Genomic DNA, 26,689 nt, shown 5'->3' with positions numbered 1-26,689 from the left:
GAATAGCTGGTTTAAAGGGGATTTCCAGACCAACTTTTCTAAGGAGTCTCCATACTGATTTCCATAACGGTTGCACCAGTCTACTTTCCCACCAGCAGTGGAGAAGGGTAAATCAGCTTATTTTTGAGACAGGGTTTTTCTATGTGGTTCAGGTTGACCATGAACTCACTTTATAGTCCAGGCTGACCTCGAACTCATGGCAATCCTCCTGACTTAGCTTACCTGAGTGCTGGGATTACAGGCATATATCATCACACCTGGCTGCTAAATCATCCTTTAAAGTTCTGACATATCTGTGAGAATGTGAAAATATAGAGAAATGTGGTTCTTCCAAACTAAGAATCTGATGCAAAAGAAACAACCAATAGAAGGAAGATAAAATTTGCAGAATGGGAGAAAATATCTGCAAACTATTCTCCTAGCAAAGAATTAATCTTCAGAATATATAAGGAACTAAAACACTCAACAGCAAAAATAGACAAACAAACAAACAAAACTACCCTTTCTAAGTCAGCAAATAATTTCAATAGACATTTACCAGAAAATGATATGCAAATGGTCACATGTTGAACATAAATTAGTACAGCCATTATTACAGAAGCTATTGTGGAGGCTACCCAAAAAACTAAAAGTTTAAACTTTAAAAATCTAAAACGACTTTTCATAGTTATCCTATCACAAGTGTATGTCCAAGAGGAATAAGTATAACAAAGAGACATCTGTGCTCCATGTTTATTGCATATTTTTGCTATTCACAATAGCTGAAAGTGGAGCCAAACAGTGTGTCCATCTATCCATCGTTGGATGAATGGTTGAACGAAAGCTAGAATTTTAACAGCATAATATTATTCAGTCATAAAAAGAATGATGTTCCATCATTTGTAGCAACATAGATGGAATTGGAGGATACTGTGTTAAGTGAAATATTCCAGGCACAGAAAGACAAATACCTGAAGTTTTTAACTCTCAGAATTGTCCATACTGTGTCTAGCAACCATTAATCACAGTTCAAGTTTTCTAAAATTAGGCTTTCCTTACAGAGGTGCCTGCTTTAGCAAGTTGCAATTCTCTGTATCTGTTTGCCGATTCAGTTTTGGGGGCAGAAGTTTTTTCTGTGACTTTATTTCTCTGACAGATCTAAGAACAGTTAGTGGTATTTCAGTTGGTTTAGCATTTTACTTGCTGTTAGGAGGTAGTGGTCTCTCAAATCAACTTATGTGGAGGTCTAGAAATCAGAATCGGCTCATGTAAAACAGTTAAAAATGTAAGTTTTTCCTTGTGCATTTACTTATGCTCAATGCTTTATGAGAGTAATCTGGAAAATATGTGTGACTTAATTATTCCTGACAATCAATTAGAGGTGGATGAAAGAAAGAAATAGTTCCACAGAGAAGAAACTGAGTTGTATAATGAATGAAATGGTAAGTCCTGCTGGTCTTATTGAAGGACAAACACATTGAAACAAATGATTCAAGTTCATGTGGCTAAACAATGGTAGGCATGTGTCTTCTCCCTCAATCTGGTACAGTCTGAAACCTGAAATGTTAATTTTTGTTAGAGCTAGAGACTGAAAATAAAAGACAATAAAAAATCAGTTTCAAAATGAAGTCATAAATGTACATAAATGCATGAAACTTTACTGAGCTATTGGGAAAGCTAGAGAAAATAACAGAAAATAGTAATTCCATGTCTTTTTATTTTGAATGTTTTATTTATTTACTTATTTCCTGCAAGGTCTCACTAAGCCGCTCAGACTCATAGTGATTCTCTTGTCTCAGCCTTCAGCACTGGGATTACAGATGTGCACCACTAAGCCTGGGTTCAGTGGCCAGCATGTTCCAGGACTGGAATGGCATGTGGTATCGGGAATCAAACCCTGGTCCTTCTGTTTGCCAGCAAGCACTTAGACTGACAAGCTATCTCCCTAGGTCCAGTAATTTCATATTTAATAAGGATTATTTATTGTATGTGTTTCTCCAAAAATTGTGTATCAATTAAAAACAAATTATTATTATTAATAATTTATTGCAACAAATTTAAAACATTTGCCATTTAGATATGGAATAAAGTAAACCCCAGCCTTGATAAATCTGAATAAATCCATGCTTTGACAGTTAAGAACAGAAGAAATCTTGAAAGTCATCAAAGTATTTCTCAGGAATACAGATGAAATAACAAGTTGAGATGAAGGAAAACTGAGAATGTCTACTTGGAAAGAATTATCAAAAATTTCTTCACAAAGTAGGTAAGTAACAACAATTAGAACAAGGAATAAAGAGAGATGAATAACATACATATCTAGATGAATACAAGACACAATTTTTCTCCAATTCTTTAAGATGTTCTATGGTTGAAAACAAAAAGTTATACATTATGACTTACATATTATACTGAGTTATACTGTGTTATATATTATACAATTAATTTACATATTATACTAAACGTATAAATGCAATTGAATAGACAACGATAATAAAAAATGAGGAAGGCTAAAGAAACTTCTAAAATGATTAAGATTGCATCTTTGAGGGCTGGCTGAATAGTTCAGCAGATTAAAGTGCCTGCAAGCAGGCGCAGGGGCCAGGGGTTTGATCTCTAGGCCTGACGTGCTGGCCTCGCCCCTGGGGTGCACTGAGATGACAATTGAGACTGGGCATAGTGGCATGTGCCTGTAATCCCAGCACTTGGGAGGCTGTAATCAGGAGAATCACTATCGACCTAGTAGTGAGACCCTGAATATCCTGTAGATCCTTCCCCTAAAAAGTACAAAAAAAAAAAAAAAAAAAAAAAAGATTGCAACATTGCACTGTTTGTGGTAAAATACTGCTTCTAGGTAGGCTACCAAAAGTGTATACATTTTTTAATTCCTAGAGTAATTACTGATAAACTAGTCATTACAAATTGATATTATCAAGATATAATGGATTACAACAAAATACTGTGGTGGATTAATTAATGGCCAACTTGAATAGGAATGCCCAGTTGAACAGAGTTACCATGGCTCTGGGTGTGGAAGACCCATCTGAGGTTTGCTGTCAGAAGAGGAATTAAAAGAAGAACAGGAAGGGAAGATTTCATGCTGGTTTTCCTTGGGAAGGTCTCACTCCAAAATTTTAAGGATTCTGCTATAGCTCACCTAAGGGGCTTCCAGAAACTCCAGAGAGCATCTTAACTCCTGCCTGCCTCCTCTCCTTCCTCTGAAGAGCAGAGGCTGTTGAGCTTTTGCTGCTGTTCTCTTCAGAGGAGCTCTGATCTTCACCTTCATGTGGGCATCATCTCCTGGCAACTGGGGAAGACTTAGCACTGGCTCCTGGGTTTTCCAGAGCAGAACTTGAGTTTTCTATCACAGACTTCTTTCGTTTCTGATGTGGACTTATATGGGACACTATGGTGGGCTCCAGGCCCTCAGCTGGATTCTTCAGATCTCCAGTGCAAGAATATACCTCTTGCATTCTCCTAAATTTGCTGTTTGAATGCATATTATAAAATAATCCTATACATATGTCCTGTATTAAATCTATTCCCTTACAAATCCTGACTGCAACAACTACTAACACAGTGTTTGCACAATCCTAAAGGCAATAGGAAAAGGGAATGAGAAAACCAACAACAGAAATATGCAAGAAAAGAAAAATAATAACATCAGCTCTATATCAGAAAGTATTAATACTACCATTGCATTCAGTCTATATAGGCCAATAAAAGCAATTATCAGAAGTATTTTATTATCTTCAAGAAACTCACTTCAAACATATAGGGTGATCAAAAGTAGAGAGAAGGAAAAAGACATGCCATATGAACTAAGCACAAAGAGCTTACATGGCTAAATTAGTATCTAAGAAAGTATATTTTGGAACCAACAGGTTTTAAAAGATTAAGAAGGATAGTACTGACTGGTAGCAGGGAAAACATACTGAGAATATGGAAGAATCTTGAACCATGTTGAAAATTATTCAAGAATGTAGTTATATGCACTATAAATCAGTGAAAGAAATTGAATATATATATATATATATATATATATATATATATATATATATAATCATATAGGAACAGGATTTAAAAGAAAGAACACTGAAAAGATTTACAGAGAATATTTGTGAGTTAGAAGAGATCAATGTCTTAATGTTCTTTCTACCTTACTTTCTATTCTACTTTTTCTTTAGGAATATAATTATTATAATTATTTAGGTGTTAAGCTACAAAAGAAAGTAAAAGCTAAAACCAGGGCAATAAAATATCTTGTAAGAGTTGATAGATTGCTGTTTTGTTGTATTTATAGGTATATGTTTAAGTACATATTATATTACATATGCTATTTCATTCTTAAAGACATGTTACATGTTATGTGTACTCTGGCTTTAATCTTAGTGTTTCTTCAATCTCAATAGTTGTTGAAATGTCACTTTATACATAAGTTCTGATTTCAAAAATTTTTAATCAGAGAATAAGGAACAAAAGAATTTGCTTGAGAAGTTTTGATATTTGAAACAAGATTTTATGTGTGCCTCTGCATGTCCTACATACTGCTGTAATACTTCAGATATTTATTTGAAAAAACTCACCTGAGTATTTCTTCAAGGAATGTCTTCAAGAATGATGAAACCAGGTGATTATGGATTGAATTATTGCCTGGTAAGTCAGCAGCTATCAAAGTCTAGGACTACATTGACTAGTTTCTCCCATCACAACATTCTAACAGGGCTCTAAGACTAACAAACAGTTGGGTCAACCACCTTCACTTTGTTCAAACACATGCTGTTCACAGAGCAAACTTCTTGCATGAAGGCCAAGAGAGCACTGAGAGAAAACACAACTGAAAGGCGAGAAATGGAAAATAGAGTGGGAGAAGGTAATAAAAAGGGGAGGAGTATTAACCTTCCAGAAGAACTCTATTGTTCTAACCCCAGAAGATCATAAATTCAGATTCAGCCTGTCATAGATCTACAGGGTCAATGAAATTCAAATCTTCTTTGGGACACCTGATCCTGTAAGCAACCTAAAATTACAAGTAACACAAAAGTAACTGAAAAATTGGAACAGCCATCTTTCAACACTAATCGGTCACTTTAATGTCTCCTGTTGCAACAGTGCAATTCAAAGTGACGTTCCTTGTGGGAAGTAATGTGAAGATGGTGAGGAGGAGGAACCATTGAGTATAAACAACTTCATTCTCATCAAAGGCAAATTCTCATTTGTATGTGTGTTCCAAATAATTCATGGCTTGATAAATCTTCTACTAAAACCTGCATAAAAATCGTTTAACAAATAATTCACACCCATGGAAATACTTATTCTCAAAAAAAAATCTTTGAAGTTTTAAACATGTCAACCACAAGAAACAAGTAGTATCAGTTATCTTGGGTTGTTAATTAAGGGAAATATGTTTAAACCTCTGAGAATTCTAAACAGACCAATGTAGTGCCAAAAAATAGAATAAAAAGGAAAAAATTCTCCTTTCTAAGTCAGGAAGAAGGCTACAAATCACTAGTGAAGAGAAAATAATAGGCCTAAATATGTTTTATAAATAAATCTAGGTGAGAATAACTTTATTAAAATTAAACCTTTAATTAGTAGGGAGACACTTTTGGCATATAGGAGATACCATATTTATTATTAAGTACGTTTTCAAACATACTATCCATCTAAGAAGCTGCAATTTTGGATTGTCATTAATGATGATAGCAAAGTATGCTAAATAAATTGGTATTTCACTTACTTCCTCTTTTAACATAAAGACTTTTGAATACAGTATCAAGACACTAAGCTATGTAATTATTAATGAAAGCTTTGCCTGACTAGAAACATTAGCACATCTTATCAGTCATGGTTATGGATGTTATTCAATACCAAGAAGAGTGTTACTTTTGACACCTGGACCTAGGCTGTGTAAGCAACTCCTCAAGAGGGTCGGCACCAGTGACCTAAGTGGAAATTGGGAATAGCCATAACAGCTCAAGTTTATGTGCTGTTATCAAGGCCCACTGATTCATCTCTTGTTTTGACAGCTGAGTTCTTGATTTTTGTCTTCATAGGCTTGGAAAAAGAGGCAATTGGAAGGATCATTGAAGATGCTGTCTTTTTTAGGAAGAATCAGAAGCAGTTCTGCCATAGAAGTGACCTTTGAGCTTCCCTTTTCCCTAAATAGCAGATGCTTTTACCTTCCATTTGATGCCTGGAGTATCACTGAATATAGTGATGGCACATAACGGTGGTATTTTTTGACAGGCATGGTGATAAGCACTTCCTTCACATGGGTTACCTCATTTCTCCTGTCTGACAACTCTGTGAAGTATTTGACACTTTACAGAGTGGAGAGCTGAGGCTTAACTAAGATTATATGATTAATAATCAGCACAAGTGGGGTTGAAACGTAGGTGCTCTAATGTCATTCAGTTTATTCTCTGACCTATCCTGTTCCTGGTAATAAGCACCCGTGAGTGAGCAGTACTATTCTCATTTCTTTAGCTCTAGTACCAAACAAACTGTGTGGCTACAGGAGCACATCCGAACAATGATTTTTCCTTTTCTCTTTTAAACTCCCCCCTTTCTTTCACATACCTGAAATATCAGGCCTATAAAAGTGGCTCTAGTTTCCTGGAAATTTTACTTTTAAACATTCTTAATGTCTTTCTGTTTTTGCATTGTGCCTAAAATATCTCATTTTTATCTTCCCATACAAACTATTTGCAAATCCCAGGTTAAATACCACTTTATCTGTGAAATATCCTCTTTCTTTATCCACCAACACCTTGTTTATACTTTCATTTCAACATATATCTTTCTATTCTGAATGGATTGATATAAATATTTGTCTGTATCATTAAATAGTTAAATATTGTGTCCCAGCTATGTTTTTGCTGTGTGAAATACAAGTGCATAGTCGGCAGTGGAACACATTGGGTGGATAAGTCTTGTGAGATGCTGAAATTCATCTCTAAGACATGCTATCAGTTTCTTTGATTATCTTTAAAAATCTTAGTCACTTTTTGACACTCTAAAATTTCTTTGCAATTCTTTACAGAAATGGAATAACAGATGATATACATATATACATGTATATATATATTTTTTGTATTTTTTTTAGAGAAGGGTCTACAAGGTGTTCAGGGTCTCACTACTAGATCAGACTCATAGTGATCTGCCAGTTTACAGCCTCCCAAGAGCTGAGATTACAGGTGCGCACCACCATGCCCCATCTTGGTGGCCTTCTTGGTATGTGAGGGTGGTGGTGGATGGGGGCACGTGATGCTGGTGATTGAAGCCCAGTCCTTATGCTTGTTTAGGCAGGCACTTAGATTGCTGAGCTATCTCCATGGCCCTAAGTTCTTAAATTTGAAAACAATAGTTTTATCTATGATAAGACCCTATCCCCTCCTAATCAATATACAATAATGTTGTACACAGGAAGAACATGTAGCAGCACATATTTAATTAGATCTAGAAAAAGTTATGTTTCTGACAGTTAACAGAAAAAGTAACAATTTAAAAGTAAAAAGGGTTTCTGCTAATGGAAAATTTCTAGGAATTTTGAAGAGGAAGCATCCCCCAAAGCTTTAGTAAGTTCTAAGTGACTAAATATAGGGCTGCATCTGGATGAGAGTGCAGAAATAATGGATTAAGCTCCAGCACCTTGTTTCAAATGGGTAATTTTAAAAGGAATTATTAAAAGAAGAGGCTATTAGTGATTTGCCTCAATTAAATAACATTTTAAGAATCCCTATGTTCTGAAATTTTTAAATGGGAGGATGTACTTAGAGCAAAGAATAAGGTTGTGTATAGTTTTCTAGAACTACAGTATTTTTTAGAACGAACAATTGAATAAACATGAATTTCAAAAAGCAGTAATTGCTACTTAATTGTAGCATGTTGAAACTCAATACTACCCATTCATTTATAATACCAAATACTGTGTACATTGGTGAGAATCCCTGATGGGTTCTGATTAAAGAGAGCAGTCATCTCATTTCACACAGACCATATCTGATGATGGAAACTAGTGATTTGACTCAGGCAGATTAGAAATAGGAAGATAATATGAATAAGATGACACTGCTGGAGTTTTCTCTGTTGTCATAGTTAATTTATTATCAAGAATAAATCTACTGGGATAATACTAAAAGCTATGAAGAATGAGTAACATATTCACTCCTCAATCATTGTGATAACTTCCTTGCCTCTTCTTGCTTTGCTGAACCTGTACTCTTTTGCCAAAATGAAAATATTGGCTAAGGCCAACTCTACTGCTGAGGTTTGGATCCAGTTACAATCTAACTCTTAAAGGTTGGTGTGCTGAAAGCTTGGTCCCCAGAGGGTTGGTGGTCAGGTGGTGAGACCTTTTAGAGGTAGGGTTTTGTGTAAGGTAAGTAGGTCCTAGGGCCACTTGCCTTAGAAAGGATTAACTGAATGATTGATCTCTGGCAAGTAGGTTGTTGTAAAGCTTTTTCAGAGGCCCCTTTGACTTTTGGCCTCTGTTATGCTGTGGCACAGCCAGGGAGCCCTCATTAGAGGCAGGACCCATGGGGCTATACTATCCTGAACTTTCAGCCTCTGAAACTGTGAGCTAAATAATTGTTTTATTTATGTATTTAAATTTTAAAATTCATTTTAATGAGAAAAAATAGTAAAGATAGCTTCAAAACAGGTCAGTAGGATAGTTACAATAATTAATACATTGCATAGTGTCTTCATAGTAGTTATTCAGAGGACAAGATGCAGACATGATATCTTTGTCTAAACAATATTAGTACAAATCTTTCTTCTCAATGAACTAAGATAAAGTAGCTGTATATCTATTCTATCATATATATATGTATATATATATATATATATATATAATTTTTACAACAATATGGTCCTTTATTTATACTTTTGCAAAGTTAGTAACACATGACACTAGGTTGCCTAGTGACTAATAGGTGACCTTAGAAAGACAGGATGTTTATCTCAGGAATGAGGTAGCTTGTTTGCTTTAGGCATTGAGGCCTAGTCCCACCTACACACATTTGATTGATTTCCTAGCTTTGGGGCTCCCAATATATCCCCCTTTTTTGTTTTGTTTTGTCAGAGTTGGGCGTTCCATTGCACTTAGAGAAGCTGTATGTGGAGAAGTCTTTAAAGGACTTTTTCATACTTGAAGCCAGTCCAAAAAGTGTACATACCTGAATTCAGCAAAACAACCCAATATAGTCCAATAGTCCATAAAAATAGTGAGTTATCAGTACAACTGGCAATTGTCAGAAGTTGTTGACTTGAGCCTTTTACAGCTCAGCATATTAATATGGCATTACTTTTTATTCCTCCTGGTTACACTTTTCTGCTGGATAGTTAAGACCAAGTTAAAGCAAGACCTATGTAACTAAAAATGTAACTTTTATTATATAATGAGGTCAGTCAAATCCCCTCAAGACTTTACCCTGGAACCATGAACAGCACCTTGTAGATCTTTTGTCAGTATCAGCCATCTGGATGAGTCACAGCCATTGCTTGACCAATTTGCTCTCTGTGAAAGCCTGAGAGAATTTTTTTCTCTTCAGGTGGCTCTCATTAGGCAAGCTATATATCGTTGATCACTTTCCTCTTTGTCTCATAATCTCCTTGATCAGAAAATTTGGGACACCATTGGGTTACAGGATTTCACAGCACATGTTTTCCTTGTCCTGAGTCCTCACTGACCTTGAAGGGCTAGGGGCAAAATATTGGCTATCTTTTTAGCCCATCGATCTCACTAATTTTTGGTTTGCAAATTTTAGTTTTTAGATATCCAGAAGAGAAGCTTAATGATCTTATTACCCTGTTACAGAGGTAGTTAAACTTAACATCACTATCTGAATATCAAACATCTTATATATAAAATGGAAGTGCTATTTTCCACCAACCATGGATACTCCAAAAATGCTTTCTTTATAAAGTATCTGTGGTCAGGTATTTTTTTTTCAGGAACAGAAAATAGACTAGCATAACTGCCAACTATCTGCACCTGTGAAGCTGAATGAGGCCAGAGACAAATATTTGACTACTTTTAGAATTATGACCATGAACCAGAAGGGTCACTTAGTGCCAGGCAATTGTATTATACTTTCCAAGTGTATATACTCCCATGCTCTCTTGGACCCCTTTTTCACCTATTGTCATCTTGATCTTTGAACTCTGGCTGCCTTTTGGGCTTTTGGATTGCTACCCAAGGCCAGCTCTGTGCTTTTACATTATATATATTCTTTCACACCTGGGCAAGGGCATTGTTCCAGCAATTCTTCACTCTCTCCCTGTATCTTAATTTTTTTCTCTACTGGATCATTCCAAATGACAATAACATACTGTCATTTACCCATCTTAATAATGAAAACAATATACTTTTTCCACAATTTTATTGAGAAATAAATAGCAATGAGATGGTTTCAAATCAAATTATTGGGACAGTTCCAATAATTAACACATTGCACACTGTCTTTCTAGTGGTTTTTTTGTTGTACAAGATGCAGACATGATATCCTATTTACAAACACTATTAGAACAAATCCCTCTATTTATTGAATTACGAGAATGTATACACGGATACAAAATGGACATTCATCTGTATCCCCTTTTTTGTTTAGTCCCATCATTTAAATATTATAGGTGTGTGAACTCAGCAAAATATTACAAAATAGTCCAGTAGTCCATAACAGTAGCGGGTCTTCCACTTGACTGGCAATGTCAGCTGTTGACCTGAGTACCCTAAAGCTCAGCATAACAATATGGCTTTACTTCTTATACTTCGTTTTTATACTTTTCTGCTGGATGGTTAAGATCAAGATAAAGCAAGACCTATGTAACAAGAATTGTAGCTTTTGGATCTGATAATGTCAGTCAAATCCCCGGCAGGATTTATCCTGAGACCCTGTACCTCAGATTGTAGATCCTTTGTCAGTGTCAGCCATGTGGATGAGTCATGACCATTGCTTGGCCAGTGTGCTCTCTGTGAAAGCCTGAGAAAATGTTTTCTCTCCATGTGACTCTCCTTAGGCACACTCTACATCATCGATCACTTTCCTCTTTGGCCCCATAATCTCCTTGATCAGAAAATTAGGGACACAACTGAGTTACATGATGTTACAGTACAAGTTCTCATATGTCCTGAGTCTTAATATACCTTGGAAGGCTAGGGCCAAAATGTTGGCTTTCCTTGCGGCCCTCTTTTTTCTCTAATTGTTGGTCTTCAAACTTAGGTTGTTAACCCTCGAGAAGAGAAGCTTATTGTTATTACCATACAACCTAGACTGTTAAGCTTAACCTCACTATCTGTCTGAATATCAAACAGAAAGCAATATATGTTTTCTTGATTCCACTTCTGCTACCTATGACCAGCACAGTTTTCTTTTTTGCATTGATGTCAAGCCCTGTACTTTCTTAAGTTTCTATGAACTCAGGTTTCTTCATTCTCAGTCTCCTTTGCTGGCAGTTCCACCTTTAACTTTAAAGCTGTTCAGTACCTCTGACATAGATTTTCTTCTTTTCTTTACCTACACTGTCACCCTTCATGATCTGATCCAGTCTAATGGCTTTAAATATCACACATAGCTGGTAACCCCCACTTATCTCTGTTTGCAATGTACAGATTCCCTCTGAACTCCAGACTAACACATCCAAATGTATTGTTTTTTTTCTGATGTCTAATCTTAAACTCAGAATGCTCAAAATTGTTCTTGCCTCCAAACTTATTTTACCTACTGCCTTTGCCATCTCATTTAGTGACAATTCCATCCTTCTAGTTGTTCAGGCTAAACACTTTTTGGATTCATTTTTTTTTTTTTTACTTCTTTTCTCTTTCTCACATCTTTCATCCAATCCTGGTTGGTTTATCTTCATATTACATTTAAAATCTGACCTCATTCGTGACCTCCTCAATTGTTAATGGGCTGGCCTTGGTTACTGTCATGTTTCCCATGACGGTTCAGTGGCTTCCCTATTGCCTCCTGACTTTTACCCTTGTTTATGCCCCTTATCTGTTTGATTTTCAATACACCAACTAGGGTAATATTTTAAAAACCTACTACATATTGGATCATTTCTCTGTCACACCTTGCCATGTATCCCATTTTACTTATCACGAAATTCAACGTTCTTTACAGTAGTTTCCAAGGCAGTATGATTTGTTCGCCCTCCCCACGTGTTTCTTCTTTAATTTCTTATTCACCTACTCGTTTTTTTTTTTTTTTTTTGAGGGCATAAGTGATTTTGCTTTTATTTCTGTTACTCTAGCTCAATCATGAAAAGTCACAGTGATTCATTTCTGGGGTCGGATGAAAGAAGGCACTGTGTGAGTCTTCCTTTGGGGTGCAGCTGGTTGAGGGACACAGGGCAGGCTCACTGCTGCACCTGCAGGAGCATTGACTGCCCCTCCAGCAGGTAGGTGTTGCGTGAGCGAGACAGCTGGTATGCGATGTCCTCGGCGGCTTCCAGCTTCTGCAGCTCAATCAGGCCATCGCCCGCAGTGGCCAGTGAGTTAGTGATCAGCTCAGCCGCCTTGGAGTTGCCCTCTGCAGAGATGACGGTCGCCTTCTTCTGCTGCTAGGCTTTTGCACCATGAGTCTGACCCTCTCCGCTTCCTGCTGAGCCACCTATTTGGTTTCCACGGCTTCTGCGAACTCCTTCCCGAAGGTCAGATGCATCAAGGACACGTCGTCCAGGATGAGGCCGAAGGTGGCCGCTCGCTCCGCGAGGTTGTCGCTCACCTGCCTGGAGGCCAGCTCTCTCTGGGTGACCAGCTCACCGGCATCGAAACAAGCCACCGCAGACTTGAGGGTCTCGGTGGTGATGGGCGGCAGCACGCACTGGGTCGTCATAATTCTCGCCAATGATGCGGGCAGCTGGCTGGTGACCGGCCCGAAGAGGATGCGCAGGGAGATGCTGACATTCTGCAAATCTTTGCTGCCAATGATGACCTGCATGTTGTGGGGTTGAGAGTAGCAGTCAAAGATAATTGGTTTCTGTACCCACGGGATGAGAAAGTGAGTACCTTCGTCTACCACGATATCCTGCATGCCACAGAATTGGTCATCGATGACTGCTTGTGCCCAGCGTCCACGTTGTATAAGGTAGAGTTCACCATGCCTCCTGCCATGGCTAAGGCCAGGCCGAACTTGCTGTTGGATTCAAATACTTTCGCAGCCATGTTTCCTTCTGCGGGCCCTGCTCAGGCCTGCTCCTACTCTGACCTCCACGTGAATTCCCCAGCTGTGCCTACTCCACCTACTCATTTTTTAAAGAAATATAAAACTATTTATTGACCACTGCTCACCATTACTTACAATAAAATAAACAATGTGCATTAGGATAACATTTTGACTACTACAAAGTTCTCCTGGCTTCTGCTGAGAAGAGTAACCCGAATACTGAAAAGATTGAGCCTTCATATAAGGAATAAGTTGGGGTCAAGAAAAACATGCAGGTTAGTAGTTTAGATTACAAGTTTGTCCACTCATTTATTCTAGGTCCTAATTTGTAAACACCTCCAGCCACTCAGTAGGTTCCTGTGAGCCAAGTCTTAAGACATATATGAATCCTGACTTTTGAGTGCAGATTTCAACTTGCTGTGAAGTAATGAATCTTGAGTAATTTTTGATGTTCCTTTGTTAGTCTTCCTCAGTGAATTCAAACAAACCAAATTTTGACTTGCTTCCTTATTCAAGTGGGAAAGTTGTTGGTAGAGATAGAAGAATTTTGTTTTTCTCTTTTTGAGACAGGGTCTCACTATGTAGTTCAGGCTGGCCTTGCACTCACTTTGTAGCTCAGGCTTGTCTTGAACTCCCAAGAGCTTACTTCTTCAGCCTCCCTAGGGCTGGGATTGTAAGCATGTGCTATCATGCCCAGCTAGATAGGACTTTTTTTGGGGGGTGGGAGTTTTGGAAGTAAATTGCACTTTTGTGACTAAAGACAGAAACAGATTCTGATATGGCTGCTTTGAAAATATCTACTTTAAACTGTCCAATTAACCACAAAACCATCTATTTAAGTTAAAAGGTATGGCTTCAGGAAAACTTTCTATTTAACTGGAAGTGATTTCTTAGGTTTCTCAGAATGATGGGGTCTCAAGCATGAGGTTATCACCCATAGTTCTTGTTTTGGTGAATGTTTAAAAACAAAACAAAAACCACTTACATAAGAATTTTATTTATACACACACAAACAAAAAACTCAGAATGGTCCTTAAGCATATGAGCTAAAACATGAGTTCTGATTTGGACTATGGACAATTCCCCCCAACATTTAGAGAAGCAGAGGAAATGTATCAACCTACCAAATGCTCTTTTTTGATAAAGGAAGTAACTACAAAAGTTTTATTTGTTTAAAGTAGCCAGTGCTATAGATGCAAAACAAACAAAACCCAACAACTCCCCCAAATACTACTTTCAAAACTGATATATTAAACTTGATTTTTTACACTAGTTTTTTATGTTTTTTTACACTAATGTTTTTTACACTAGTAAATTAAAACCAAGACACACACACACACATATATGATTTAAGTTATTGGCTCATCTTCTTGACAAGAATGCCAAGTTAGTCTCTCTTCATATAAAGCAATTATGATTTGAGGACATTTCATGTTTGCCTCTTTTGCCAGCACCAAGTCAGCCTCATCTGAATCTTTCCATTTCATGAGAAACATCAAGTCTCCACTACTATCCTTGGCACCAATTATTCACTCAGGATCAAGACCTCTAGCAAAACCTCTGGGTTTGTCAGCAGCATCTCTTTTTTTCTTTGACTTGCTGTCATCAGATTCACTGTCAGATAAAGATTTTCTTTTTGTACTATCTTTTTCTTTATCAGCTTTTTGTAAATTAAGAAATGTTTCAATTAACTCTGGACAATCTAAATTTCCTTCAGGTTCCCATGTATTGTCAGCATCTGTAAATCCCTTCCACTTCAGAAAATACTCCACCTTCCCATTCACTAAACATCGATCCAGTACTTCTACCACAAACTCTTCAGGTTCTGCTTCCTCAACTTTTTTACTTTTTTAATTTTGTTTCTTCCCCACTTTTTACAATGGAGGCCATCATTTACTGCAGACTTGAAGTGCTATTACGTCTGCACAACCTGACTGCACCTGAGGGTCCCAGGAGGGCAGGAGGGAAGAAAGGAAGGCGGGGAACGGGGCGAGGACTGTGACAGGGTTTTCTCACCTGGAGGATGTCTACCAACTCATTTTGATTTCTATTCTATCTCACCTTCTGCACCAGCTCTTTCCTCTGCCTGAAACATTTTTCCTAATTTCCTCACTTCCAGTCTTTATTCTGTTATTTTCTCAATGACACCAATACTGATCTCCTTTAATATTACATTCTGACCTCTTATCCTAGTATTCCTGATCCCTTCTTCATCAAACTTTTGCTTTTCTGTATCATTTATCACTTTTAAAGACACTCAAGAATTTACTAATGTACTACTTACATTGCATCCTAAATGTTTTCTTCTTTAGAAAGTAAGGTTCAGGCAGGTAGAGAACTTTGTTTTGTTCACATATATCCATAAAATAACTAAAGCAGCACCTATCATATAGCAGGTGCTCATTATGTTTCTTTTGAATGAATTGAACTTGAATATAATTTTACACTATGCTTAATCTATTTCAAAAGTTATGTCTGAGTTTAGATGGATATAATGAGGCTATATTAGAGAAGTTTTATGTAAATACTTATTCCTCATGCATTTCATTCTTTTAAATAGCTTCTAAGAGATATCATATCTCCCATAAAAATGTTAGATTTTCGTTTTGAATACTGTACTGCCATCTAATGAGGTAAATATAAATTGCATAAATTTTCTTTTTTTCTGTTGTTGCTGCAGCTTTTTTCTTCAAGAACACTTCTGTCTGTTGTGGAATCTCAATCACTTGTGGGGATCCTGAGCAGTAAATTTTGATCTAAGTTCTTGAATGCATGCAAGTAGACACGTGCAAACAACTCCCTGAGAGATGCTTGCAGAGTAAAGGACTGCATCAATTACAAATGGATTATCTCCAACTCAAATAACATTTGCACAGGAAAATGGGATGAAATCATATTAAGGATCACAGTTTTATTCACAAAAGAAACTTCTTGATTGACCTTGTACTGACCTGAAAGAGATTTTCTTTGTCATAAAATGCAGCCTAAAGGAAAAGTTTGCAAGCAACTCAGGAGAGTGAAAGTGAGGAAAAATATTTTACGTATTACACTGGGACTAAAAATAGTTTACTTGAGGCTGGAATTTCAGAATTAGCAGAATGAAATAAGTTCTAGGGAGAAACCAATTTTATGTGAAATGTCTCAGGATTATAGACATGATTAAGCTTCACAGATTGTGACAAACGAATATACTGAGGCTCAGAGGCTGATGATATGGGTTGATTAGGCAGCGACATTCTGGAACAATTAAATTGAGACTCTCTAAGAATAACCACTGAATATTTACCTACCTATAGCTCTAGATCACATATTTTATGTCAGCTGTGTAGATGGAAGAACCTCCTGTAATACAGAAAATGCCTACAGTATGTTGCTCATTGAGTAATCTGTCCTTATGTTATATATTTTCTTTTCTCAGAAATTATTTTTCTCCTTTCTTCTGTTAGATTGCAAAGACGAGTTTCCTCCATTTTCTTTAGCTTTTTACTACTATTTTAAATTTAAACTCTGTATATAGTACATTCATAATCTATATTTTTGCCAACCATCTATACATGAGAAAAAAAATCTGTGTATAATTCCAGATCACTTGATATTGTAGCTGACACCTCTTGATTGATATGACAAACTCTAAAGGAGCCTCTGGCTCTTGATGATTTTTCTTCTATAATTTATTCTGCCTAGTTGAGTGGTTGAAAGTCCTGTTCTCCATACTTCTTGTAGTGTTAAGAATCAAGCACAGGATCAAACACCTTACAGATGATAGCAAGTGCTCTACATTAAGCTGTATCTTCAGGTCATGCTATGGTCTATTCTTCATTCACTCTCTGTCTCACGTCTAGAGTCTGAATTAGAAAACTATAGTTATCTGTAGTACCATATGAATGACAGGAACACTAGTCTTAATAATTCAAAAGACTTGATTTTTGCTCGTAGAAATTGAGTTGTGTTTTAGAGTAGTGACTTTCTCCTGGAAATGAAATATTAATTTATTTAAATTCCTTTGTATTTGAACCACTTTATCTCTCAGAAGCGTTAGCAATATGATAGCTTTTAGAAGGCTGCTGAATTGCTCTTTATGTCTGGAAAACTGAATGACATGCATTATATTGTGCTTTAGTGTAATTAATATGCAAATCAAAGTGAAAATTGTTACATTATAAAAGATTATTATATTTTGTGACCTTATACTTTTAGAAACTTTTATTTTTTAAAAATCATGTAAAATTCACAGTCTATTTCTTTTTTCAGTTTTTACATAATAATGTCTCTAAACAAATGGAAGCTAACTGTAGATGTCACATATCTCCTTGCTATATCAGTCCCCATTTATGCCTCCCAAAAGTGTGTATTTGTTCAAATTCAGTGAAAGGGATGAGAAGCATCTCCTGTCAAGGGTCTGAGTGGCTGTGAGGCTTGGTCACAAACTCAAAAGCAAATCTAGGTAGGAAAACAATAGAGTTTTCATCTTATTCCAGCAAATAATTAAATAGGGTTGAGTATATGTGAATCATTTCTAAACCAGAGTATGGGGCGAAAAAGACTGATATTAAGGAATCTGCATGTATTAATTCAGCTTTCTTGTCTGTCAGAAAAAATACCTGACACCCACAGTTTAAAAGAGATCTTTAAGCTTACAAGTTCAGGTGATTCAGTTCATGATTAGCTGGCTCCAAAGCAGAAGGTCCTGGCAGAGGAAAGTGTTTCACTTCAACTAGGAGGCAAAGAGAAAAGTGAGAAGCTTGGAGGAGAGATACACCCTGCAAAGGTGACCCACCTCTTTCCAGCCTGCCCTACCCCTAACAGCACATTTAACAGTGAACTCATCAAGGAATGAATCCCAGGTGAACATAGCACTCCCATGATCAAATCACTTTTCAAAATTCTTGCCTCTGGACACATGAGGCTTTTGGGGGTCATTCTGGATCTGAACTGTCATACTGTTCATCCTTGTAGACCTCAGGGTTGTTTTAAGTCTCATTCATGTAATGTTAAATGGTTAGATTTGGTAGAGGCAATCTAGTGTGAATGAATAATTCATATGTTTAACAAAGAATTAAAATACGAGAGCTTGAATACAGTGGGAAGTTGATCCATGGGTAGCTTTTATTATAACTATTTATTTATTTTTATTTTTACTTTTTTCGGTACTGGGGATTGAACTCAGGACCTTGTGCCTGCCAGGCAAATGCTTATTCTCCCGAGCTATCTCCTCAACCCCTATTATAACAATTTAGAACAGAATTGTTCTTATCACAAGAATATTGCTGTGCTGGTAAGTGTAGCAGAGATGTGTGATCAGTAAGTTAAGAGTAAAGCTTCATGTATTCCATTGAATGAACATAATGATCTTGGACAAACAATTTGTCTTTCATGGATTTTCCTTCTTTTATCTGATAAAGTTGATGTATATCAGTCATTGTTGTGTCATATACCCTTTGTGGACACAGAGATCTGACACTTGTTTAGCAAGTATGGAAAACACCTAGAGATGATGACTATCTTAGAGCTCTTGAAACTCAAAGAAAGCTTTAAAGTTGGGACACCAGAGCACTTGGAAAATTAATAAGATGTTATAGATAGAATTAACAATCTTGAATCCTACTGCCAGGATTGAATCTCCAGGGTAATTTACTTAGAACACTTTGGCCATCACTATAGCCAGTATACCACTGAACTTGGTATCTTGCTTGCCATGCTCTGGATTATGTTGAATAGCTGTGCTTTTTTATTGTTCATGCATCACTCACTAAATATGCAATGTATCAGGAATAACAAATCATCCAGACTCTACTCCTTTGCTCATTTAACTTGAAATAGTTGTTTTTCTCTTTCTTGCAGCAAGCTAGGGCCATGCCTCCCTCTAGTGAAGCTAATTGGTTTCCTGGGAAGTGAGAGAGAGAGAGAGAGAGAGAGAGAGAGAGAGAGAGAGAGAGAGAGAGAGAGAGAGACAGAGAGAGAGACAGAGAGACAGAGGAGAGAGACAGAGAAAGACACAGAGAGACAAAGAAAGAGACAGAGACAGAAAGGGACAGAGAGACAGGGAGAAAGAGCAAGACAGACAGACGGATAGGGACACACACACACACAGAGTCAAAGAGACAGAGTGAATTTTATTATATCCATTTTGTGACAAAAATAATGATCCAGTGAATTTTCTAATTTTGAGGCTGTTTCATATAGCTTCATGGCATGGATCCACAGTTAGAAAATACCTCCTAGGCAAAACTAGGGAATAGTTTATGTGCCAACATTTATTCCTGTGTACCACAGCACTCCCACTGTTCTAAAAGCTGCTGCTCCAGTTTCCAAAGGGCTGGAGGACGATTTTTTTTTCTTTTGACACTGCCAGCAACAGCTGTAAAGGTATACTCACTGGAAAGAACCATTGTCTTCAACTTTTGTGCTTACTATAGTGCCCCACTGCCCTAGACACCTGAAATTTGACTATTTTTTGTGGAGTTAAAATGTACTCCATTGAAATATGTGCCAATCGCCTCTTTTGTAATATATGGTAGTTTCAGTAATTAGTAGCTAATAAAGGGATGGCTAATGCTTTTAAGTTGTCTTAATCTTAAAGACTATTTATAAAAATGAGTCAAACATTGTATTCCTATTACTTAGGGTTTTGTAAAATACGTTGGACTTCGCGCCACTCTGCATTGCTGGCCTGCCTCTTCTCCTCACAGAATAACTACAAGGGACAAAACAAGGACCACAATTACCTTCTGTGAGCTCCACGCAGGCCGTCCCTGGGGCCACTGTGGTCTATTCTGATCTTGTATATCTCGCGAACATTTCTTACTTCACCCTGAATAAGATGCAGAGGAGAAAAATAAGTAGAAGTTTTTAAATTTAGCACAGTGAATATTTTTCATGTCAAACAAAAGCAAAAAAATCTTAAAGACTAATCTGTACAATTTTGAGAATCATTCTATTTCCACTCTAACCTGTTGTTCTTCTTTGTCCTGATCCCCAAAGTTTTGAATATATTTTAAGTGTTTTATTTAAACTTTGAATTGCCTGTCTATCCATATAAAGTTGGTATGTTTCATAAAATACATACATATATATGATAATTCACTCATTTAGCAAATAAGGTACATATTTTGTTCTATGCTATGATAATAAAATTTATGAACAAATCTTGGATCCTATTCTCAAATGCCATACAACTTTGTGAGACAAGTGTATCAAACATCAGACTACGGTATTAAGAGGTATGGTATATATTCCTACATAAGTATTCTGGGGTAAAAGTAGGAGGGTACTCAGTTCTTCTATGATCCAGGGGAAAAGATGTCATGGGAGGATTTTCCAGAAAGAATGGCAACTGACATGCAATGAGGAGGAAAGGATATACTTTTTAATAGAAGTGGAATGAGAATAGCATTTTACATGCGCTACCAATATTTGAAGGAAAGAAGAGAAAAAATGAACAAGGAATATTTAGTAGAAGATAGTTTAGGTATGATTTGTATATATTGTATGAATTGTGCAATTAAATAAATACTAAGTATATCACTTTCTTTTGGTGTGAAAGTGACATAGTAACAATAATAATTATTATTTTTAATGTATTTGATTGCTTCAGGGTCTCACAATGCAGCTCAGACTCATGGTGATCCTCCTGCTTTCAGCCTTCCCAGCACTGGGATTACAGGTGTGTGCCACTATGCCTGGACTTTATGGCTGGCTCAGCCTGCTCTGGGGGCAGGGCTTGTACTGCATGTGGTACCCGCAATTGATTTGTGGTCCTTGTGCTTGCTTAAGCAGGTGCTTTAGTCCGCTGAGCTGTCTCGCCAGCCCAAAAGTGACATCATTATATTTGAGCTTTAGACAGTTCACTTTGGTAGGAGTTACTATGAAAGATCACTGAAAATGGCATTCAGTGCATTGATATATGCGCAGGTGTGTGTGTGTGTGTGTGTGTGTGTGTGTGTGCACGTACATGCATGTGTGCATGCACATAGATGTGAGTGTGGAGTATGTATAAACAGAAGTACCTGGACAATCCTTTGCATATCTAAAACGTAACCTAATAAGACTGGTTAGGGGATGGGGAGATAGCTCAGCTGACTAAGTTCCTGCCTGGCAAGTGCAAGGATCCGGGTTCAATCGCCAATACTGCACCATGCTGGCCACCAAAGCCAGGTATGGTGGTTAGGCTAAGACAGGAGGATCACTGCAGGTCTGAGCTATGTAGCTAGACCCTGTACTAAATACAAAAATAAATTGAAGATTAGAAAGTAATCCTGGTGAGAAGTACAAATGGAATGTAGCTGTAAAAGGGCAGCTAAATATGAGTGTACTACTAATTTTGAATTAAATAAAAGGCTAACATATTTAGATGAATTCACAAGATGTGTACATTTCCTCAGTCAGAGCTGTGTTTGCAAGCTTGAGGTGTCTAGCATTGAGACTATGTGAACACATATGCCACTGAGTAGAACATTTGTTGGTTTATACACAAAAATGGAGTGTGTATCTGAGAGCCATCTGTTGTATACTTGGCTACATGGTGATATAAAATCAGGAGATTTTTGAGGTGACTGAAGAATGAATTTCTGAAATAATATAAAATTATAATTTCAAGGTTGGGAAAGATTTAAACTATTTGATTCTTCCAGTGTTAATGATGGCTGTTTATTTATTTTTACACCTTACTCATTGCTGAGTATGTCATCAGAGACACAATGTGAGAAAAGTAAGCAAGTATTATTCTTGGCTTCATTTTCTCCTTGTCTTTCCAGTTTCATTATGAGCTTTGAGCTACATGCTGGTGATATCAGGAAAGCTACATACAGATCCAGACTTTGTGGAACTCAGTTCTCTAAGAGGAAGCAGACCGGACAAGGACTAATTGTGATTATATGAGTATTATGGTAATGGCCTGAGCCAAGACCTGAAGAAGAGAGGAAAGAAGTTTACTATTGCTGCTCAACCAGGTCTGTGGGAATCTTCACAGCGGAGGAGGTGATACCTGACTTGGGCACTGAAGCACGGACAAAATTTTTGCCCCATTAGGAGATATGTCAAGAGGTCAAAGGAAATTGCAGACTTCAGACAGACCATAATATCCTTGCTATTCTACTGAGTCTATGCAGTGATTCAAGAATATGGCCATAAATCTTAATGCCTTGCAGAGACTGATTTCTAAAATTGTGTAAACACTTAGATCTATATCTGTGCATGATGTTGATATATAGAAAGTAAAAGAAGAAACAGTATCTGTTGGTTGTAACTATTTGCCGGTGGCTTAATATAATACTGATCTCAGTCTGAAAAGTCAGTGAAGCAAGAATTGGTATCTATTCATTTCTAGAAATGAGAAAAATGTTCAAGGTTATTCTGCCATAAGAACCAACACTTGGAATTGGATTTTTTTTTCTTTTTTTGTGTGTGTATTTTAGTACAGGGTCTACAGGGTCTATAGGGTCTCACTAAGTAGATTGTACTTATAGTGATCTGCCTGTGTTCAGCCTCCCAAGAGCTAGGATTACAGGCATGCGCCACCACGCCCAGTCTCAATCATAGTCTCAGTGTACCCCAGGGGCAGGGCCAGCACAGCACGATGGGGATCGAACCCCTGTCTGCTGTGTCTGCCTAAGCAAGCTCTTTTATCCACTGAGCTATTTGGCTGGCCTTGGAATTGGATTTTTTTGACTACAAAATCAACACAATTTGCAAGGCACACTTTGCCTCTATTTACCTGCTTGGGTATATCTGACATGCATACACAGATACAAAATATTACAGATAAATATTTATGTGTACATAGAAATGCATACATACCATAACTATATGTATAAGAATATCTTATAGCTGCTTTTTACCATAATATATATTCATGTTGTAAGGACATTTTGCCAAACAAGTAAGTAATGTGAAAGTCAAACATATACTTTTTAAGACAGAAGAAATCTTAGAAAATAACTTGGGAAATTTATGTGAGTGGCTGTTACTAGGCTAATCCTGGCTTAAGATGTGATATTTTGATACAAAATATCAGTCAGACAACCTGTATCTATGGCAAGACTCAGGCATTGCTACACCGTTATAACCAGAGCCTTTCAATATGTAGCTCACTTTCCGTTTACTAATAGTTATAAATGTTAAAAATCTTTCCTGTCAACAGGTTGGAGATCTGGCTATTGAGTCAGAGGGGCCTTTTTGTTGACTTTATAGAGTTTTTACAAAAGAGATCAAAGGGCTTCATTACAATTCAATATATAACTTTATAGGACAGTTGGAATCCACTTTGAAAGACCCACGACACTTAAAGCCAGATTATCAAAAGTTTCAAACACTAAAACCTATTAGCTTGCTTAGCCCTTATCCTCACACTGTCAGCACGTTTTAGTGTCATTGATAGGTGGCGGACAGTCCATTCTGAATTCTAACTACTGCCAAAGTTCAATCATGGGTTAGAGGGATGGCCACTGAAATATGGGTTGTTATAATGATGCTCTGGATTGGTATGTGGACTTGCCCTTTTGAGTGGTGATGCCACACAGATGACTAAATCACTTTGTTTGAATAAATAAACTACCCGGTTACAACTTTGGCAAAGAATTCCGGAGCTTAGAAGAACGGAATTTGGCTAGGTGGTAGCGTCACAAATCTGTTCTATTGCTGATGAGAAAAGAACTAGAAATAAAGTTGATTGTCCTTTCATCTTCCAGAAACTACAAAGAGCTTCTGTTTCTACCCACATCTGACACTTGAGATACACAGAACCTTTGAGATGTTCTCCCTCAAGCCTGAAACAAATGGCATTATTACAAATTAGACTGGCATACTTGAGTATCTCTATGCTTTCAACCAGTGGAAAGAAATGATGTTTGCACACCCAAACTTCATTGAAGCCCCACAAAAATCTTGTTTTGTAAAAAGCATTCAGATATCCTATATATAGTGATTTAATATAATTGTTTTATAAATTAAGTTTAATCATTTTATTGTTTGAGGGTTTAATCCAGTGTTTGAAAATATTATAAATATAATTAAGTTACAACTGCTGTAATATCTACAAAGTCTCAATACTATATTGACTTTTGTATCTACTGCTATTTTAAATGGTGTTACAAACAAAATATTTTGACTTTTTTATAAGGTGGCACTTTAAAACTGCACAATGATTCGATGTTACTTTTCCTATACTTAAAATAAAGGAGTTGATCAAGCATTTCCCCAAATAGACACTATATTTGTTCAATTTTAATGCTTTATCCATTAATTCACACTTGTAAAAAGGTCTATTAAAATGACTGTACATAATTTTTTAATACTAGGGGTACACAAGGCACTAAATTAAGCATATAATATTTAATTTCTAACCATTAAAGCTCTTTGTCTTTCAAACATATTTTCCCAGAAACACATACATACCCTACTTAAGTCTGATACATTTTCAGGTTATAAAATAAAAATTGGCTACTATACATACCATGAAGTAGCTTAAGCTTAGTTCGATTTAAATATACATTTATTTTCTGAAAGGTGCTTTTTATTTTACATTTTGGTGAGCAACAATTACAAGTCCTCTTTTCCTATTAAAAGGAATTATCTTCCCAGTAAAATTATCTTCCCAGTATGTTGTCAGATATATTCTATAATTGAACACTTCAGCCTTGTAAAACACTGAAGTTTTGTATACCTGCTCTTCTTAGAGCCATCCTTTGAAGAACACTTTTTTCCATTTCTGTCTTGTGGGGACCCATCAAGAGAGGAGGAGGCTACAGGCACACCCCTATCTGACAGGTGTGCAAGTCGGAGGAGCTTCTGTCTTTTGTTGGCAGCTCTGCAAGCACAGGTGTTGGGCAGCAGCATCACCATTCTGTTTGATAGTTAGGCTTTGGATGTGTCAGGTGGGGACAGTTACACTAAATCTGAAGGGTGAAAAAACCTCTCAAAACTTTGTTGTTTAGGCTGAGACGGGCATAAAATATTTTTTTTTGACTTGTTTTAAAGCTGAAGAGATTGGTGTAGCTTCACCTGTCAAAGCTTATAGGTAGGAGTCTTGTTTTAACTTGATCATATAAACAGATACAGTTTATTCCTTATTAAGAAATAAACATTAAACTGTTAAACTGAACATTAGGTCATTCTAGCACTTAGCCAAGAGCTCTTAGACAAAGCACATACCTTGCTCTCCTTGGAAAATAAGCCGCCTTTAAGACTTGTATTTCTTCAGATCCTTCGGGTTTAACTATAAGTGTGCTTTGTTTTATCACACTTCTTGCCACTTTAAATTAAGACGTATGTAACACCAGGTCAGAGGCACTAAGAAAATTCTACCTTTAAAACACAGAAATTATCTTTCGTATCTCTTGGCCGCCCTGGCTCTAATCCAGCTGTCACTTGTCTTCCATGATTCATTCAGCTAATGTTAAGCAGCTGTTGATTTGAAAGTCTATCATTGCTGGCAGGATTCATTTTAGGCTTTTCAGTTTTTTCTTAAATAGTCAAAACAATATAATAGTGATTTTTTTTGGATCCAAGTATATTATTGCCATTCTGCAGTCCAGTGAAATTTATATCTATTACCTTTTTAATTATGTTCGGGCCTGAGCATGGCTCAAAAGAAAAAAAAAATCCTTTATTTGTGTTTCACAGAAAAGTATCCAAAGTTTTCAAGGCTCTGAGTGATGACACACATTTTCTGAAGCATTTTAAATATCGTATATTCCTTTTTCTAATCAGTTAACATTTCTGTCTTACTAGAGAAAAAGGCCTTCAACAGGTGCCAATAGTTTGGCTAATCAAAAAGCATTTATTCAATTAATCAAATTTATTTAGGTTTTAAATTACTGAGATTGATATTAAGGTAAAGACAGTCCATGAAAAGACCTAAAAATATCCTTTGCACAATTTTTTTTTTCGGAACTGGGAATTGAACTCAGGCCCTTAGTGCTTGCCAGGCAAGCGCTTATTCTACTGAACCATCTCCCCACCCCCCCTTTGTACATTTTTAATATTAATCTTTCTTACGATGAAAATTAAATCTTGAGTATTCTATAAAAATGTTTGTATGAAAATTGAATGAAAACACATATTATGATAATGATAAAACTATTGCAGGACTACTCTGTGTCAAACAACTTCTTTCATTTTTATATAGAGATATGCACAGGGTGAAAAAAATGATAATAAAATGAAGTCATATGGTGGTGGAATTGTATTTTTAGGTTAGATTACATTTATTAACAATATTTCCATTAGATGACTTTCTTCTCCCTCCCCCACACACCTGATTGTTTTAAAAGGATTAAAATAGACTGAATTGGTGAAATTACAATATACTCTTGCTATGGGCTTGACACGGATCATTTCCTCACAATATCTCTATTCAGTAGATACTCTATTATTGGTTCTATTTTACACAGGTGGATACATTGGTGCCTAGTAATTTGATAAGCAAACAGAAACATCAGGACTTGAACACACTTTGAAGAGCAGTTTTTAATGCTATAGCCTTGAATGCACAGGATTCACAGGGTTGGAGGTCAAATTTATACTGAACTTTGGATACA

At 36.7% G+C, this 26,689-nt stretch overlaps 2 pseudogenes; both read right to left on the bottom strand.

Annotated features, from left to right (window-relative positions):
• Window positions 1-12,345: 12,345 nt before the first annotated feature.
• On the bottom strand, window positions 12,346-13,153 carry LOC101583260 (annotated as a pseudogene).
• Window positions 13,154-14,503: 1,350 nt separating this feature from the next.
• Window positions 14,504-24,877, bottom strand: LOC101582857 (annotated as a pseudogene).
• Between the last annotated feature and the right edge of the window lie 1,812 nt (window positions 24,878-26,689).

The sequence above is a fragment of the Octodon degus genome, unplaced genomic scaffold (assembly GCF_000260255.1).
Source record: "Octodon degus isolate 3935 unplaced genomic scaffold, OctDeg1.0 scaffold00051, whole genome shotgun sequence".
Lineage (NCBI taxonomy): Eukaryota > Metazoa > Chordata > Mammalia > Rodentia > Octodontidae > Octodon > Octodon degus.
The sequence above is the reverse complement of the archived record's forward strand: the minus strand, read 5'-3'. Positions and strand labels throughout refer to the sequence as shown.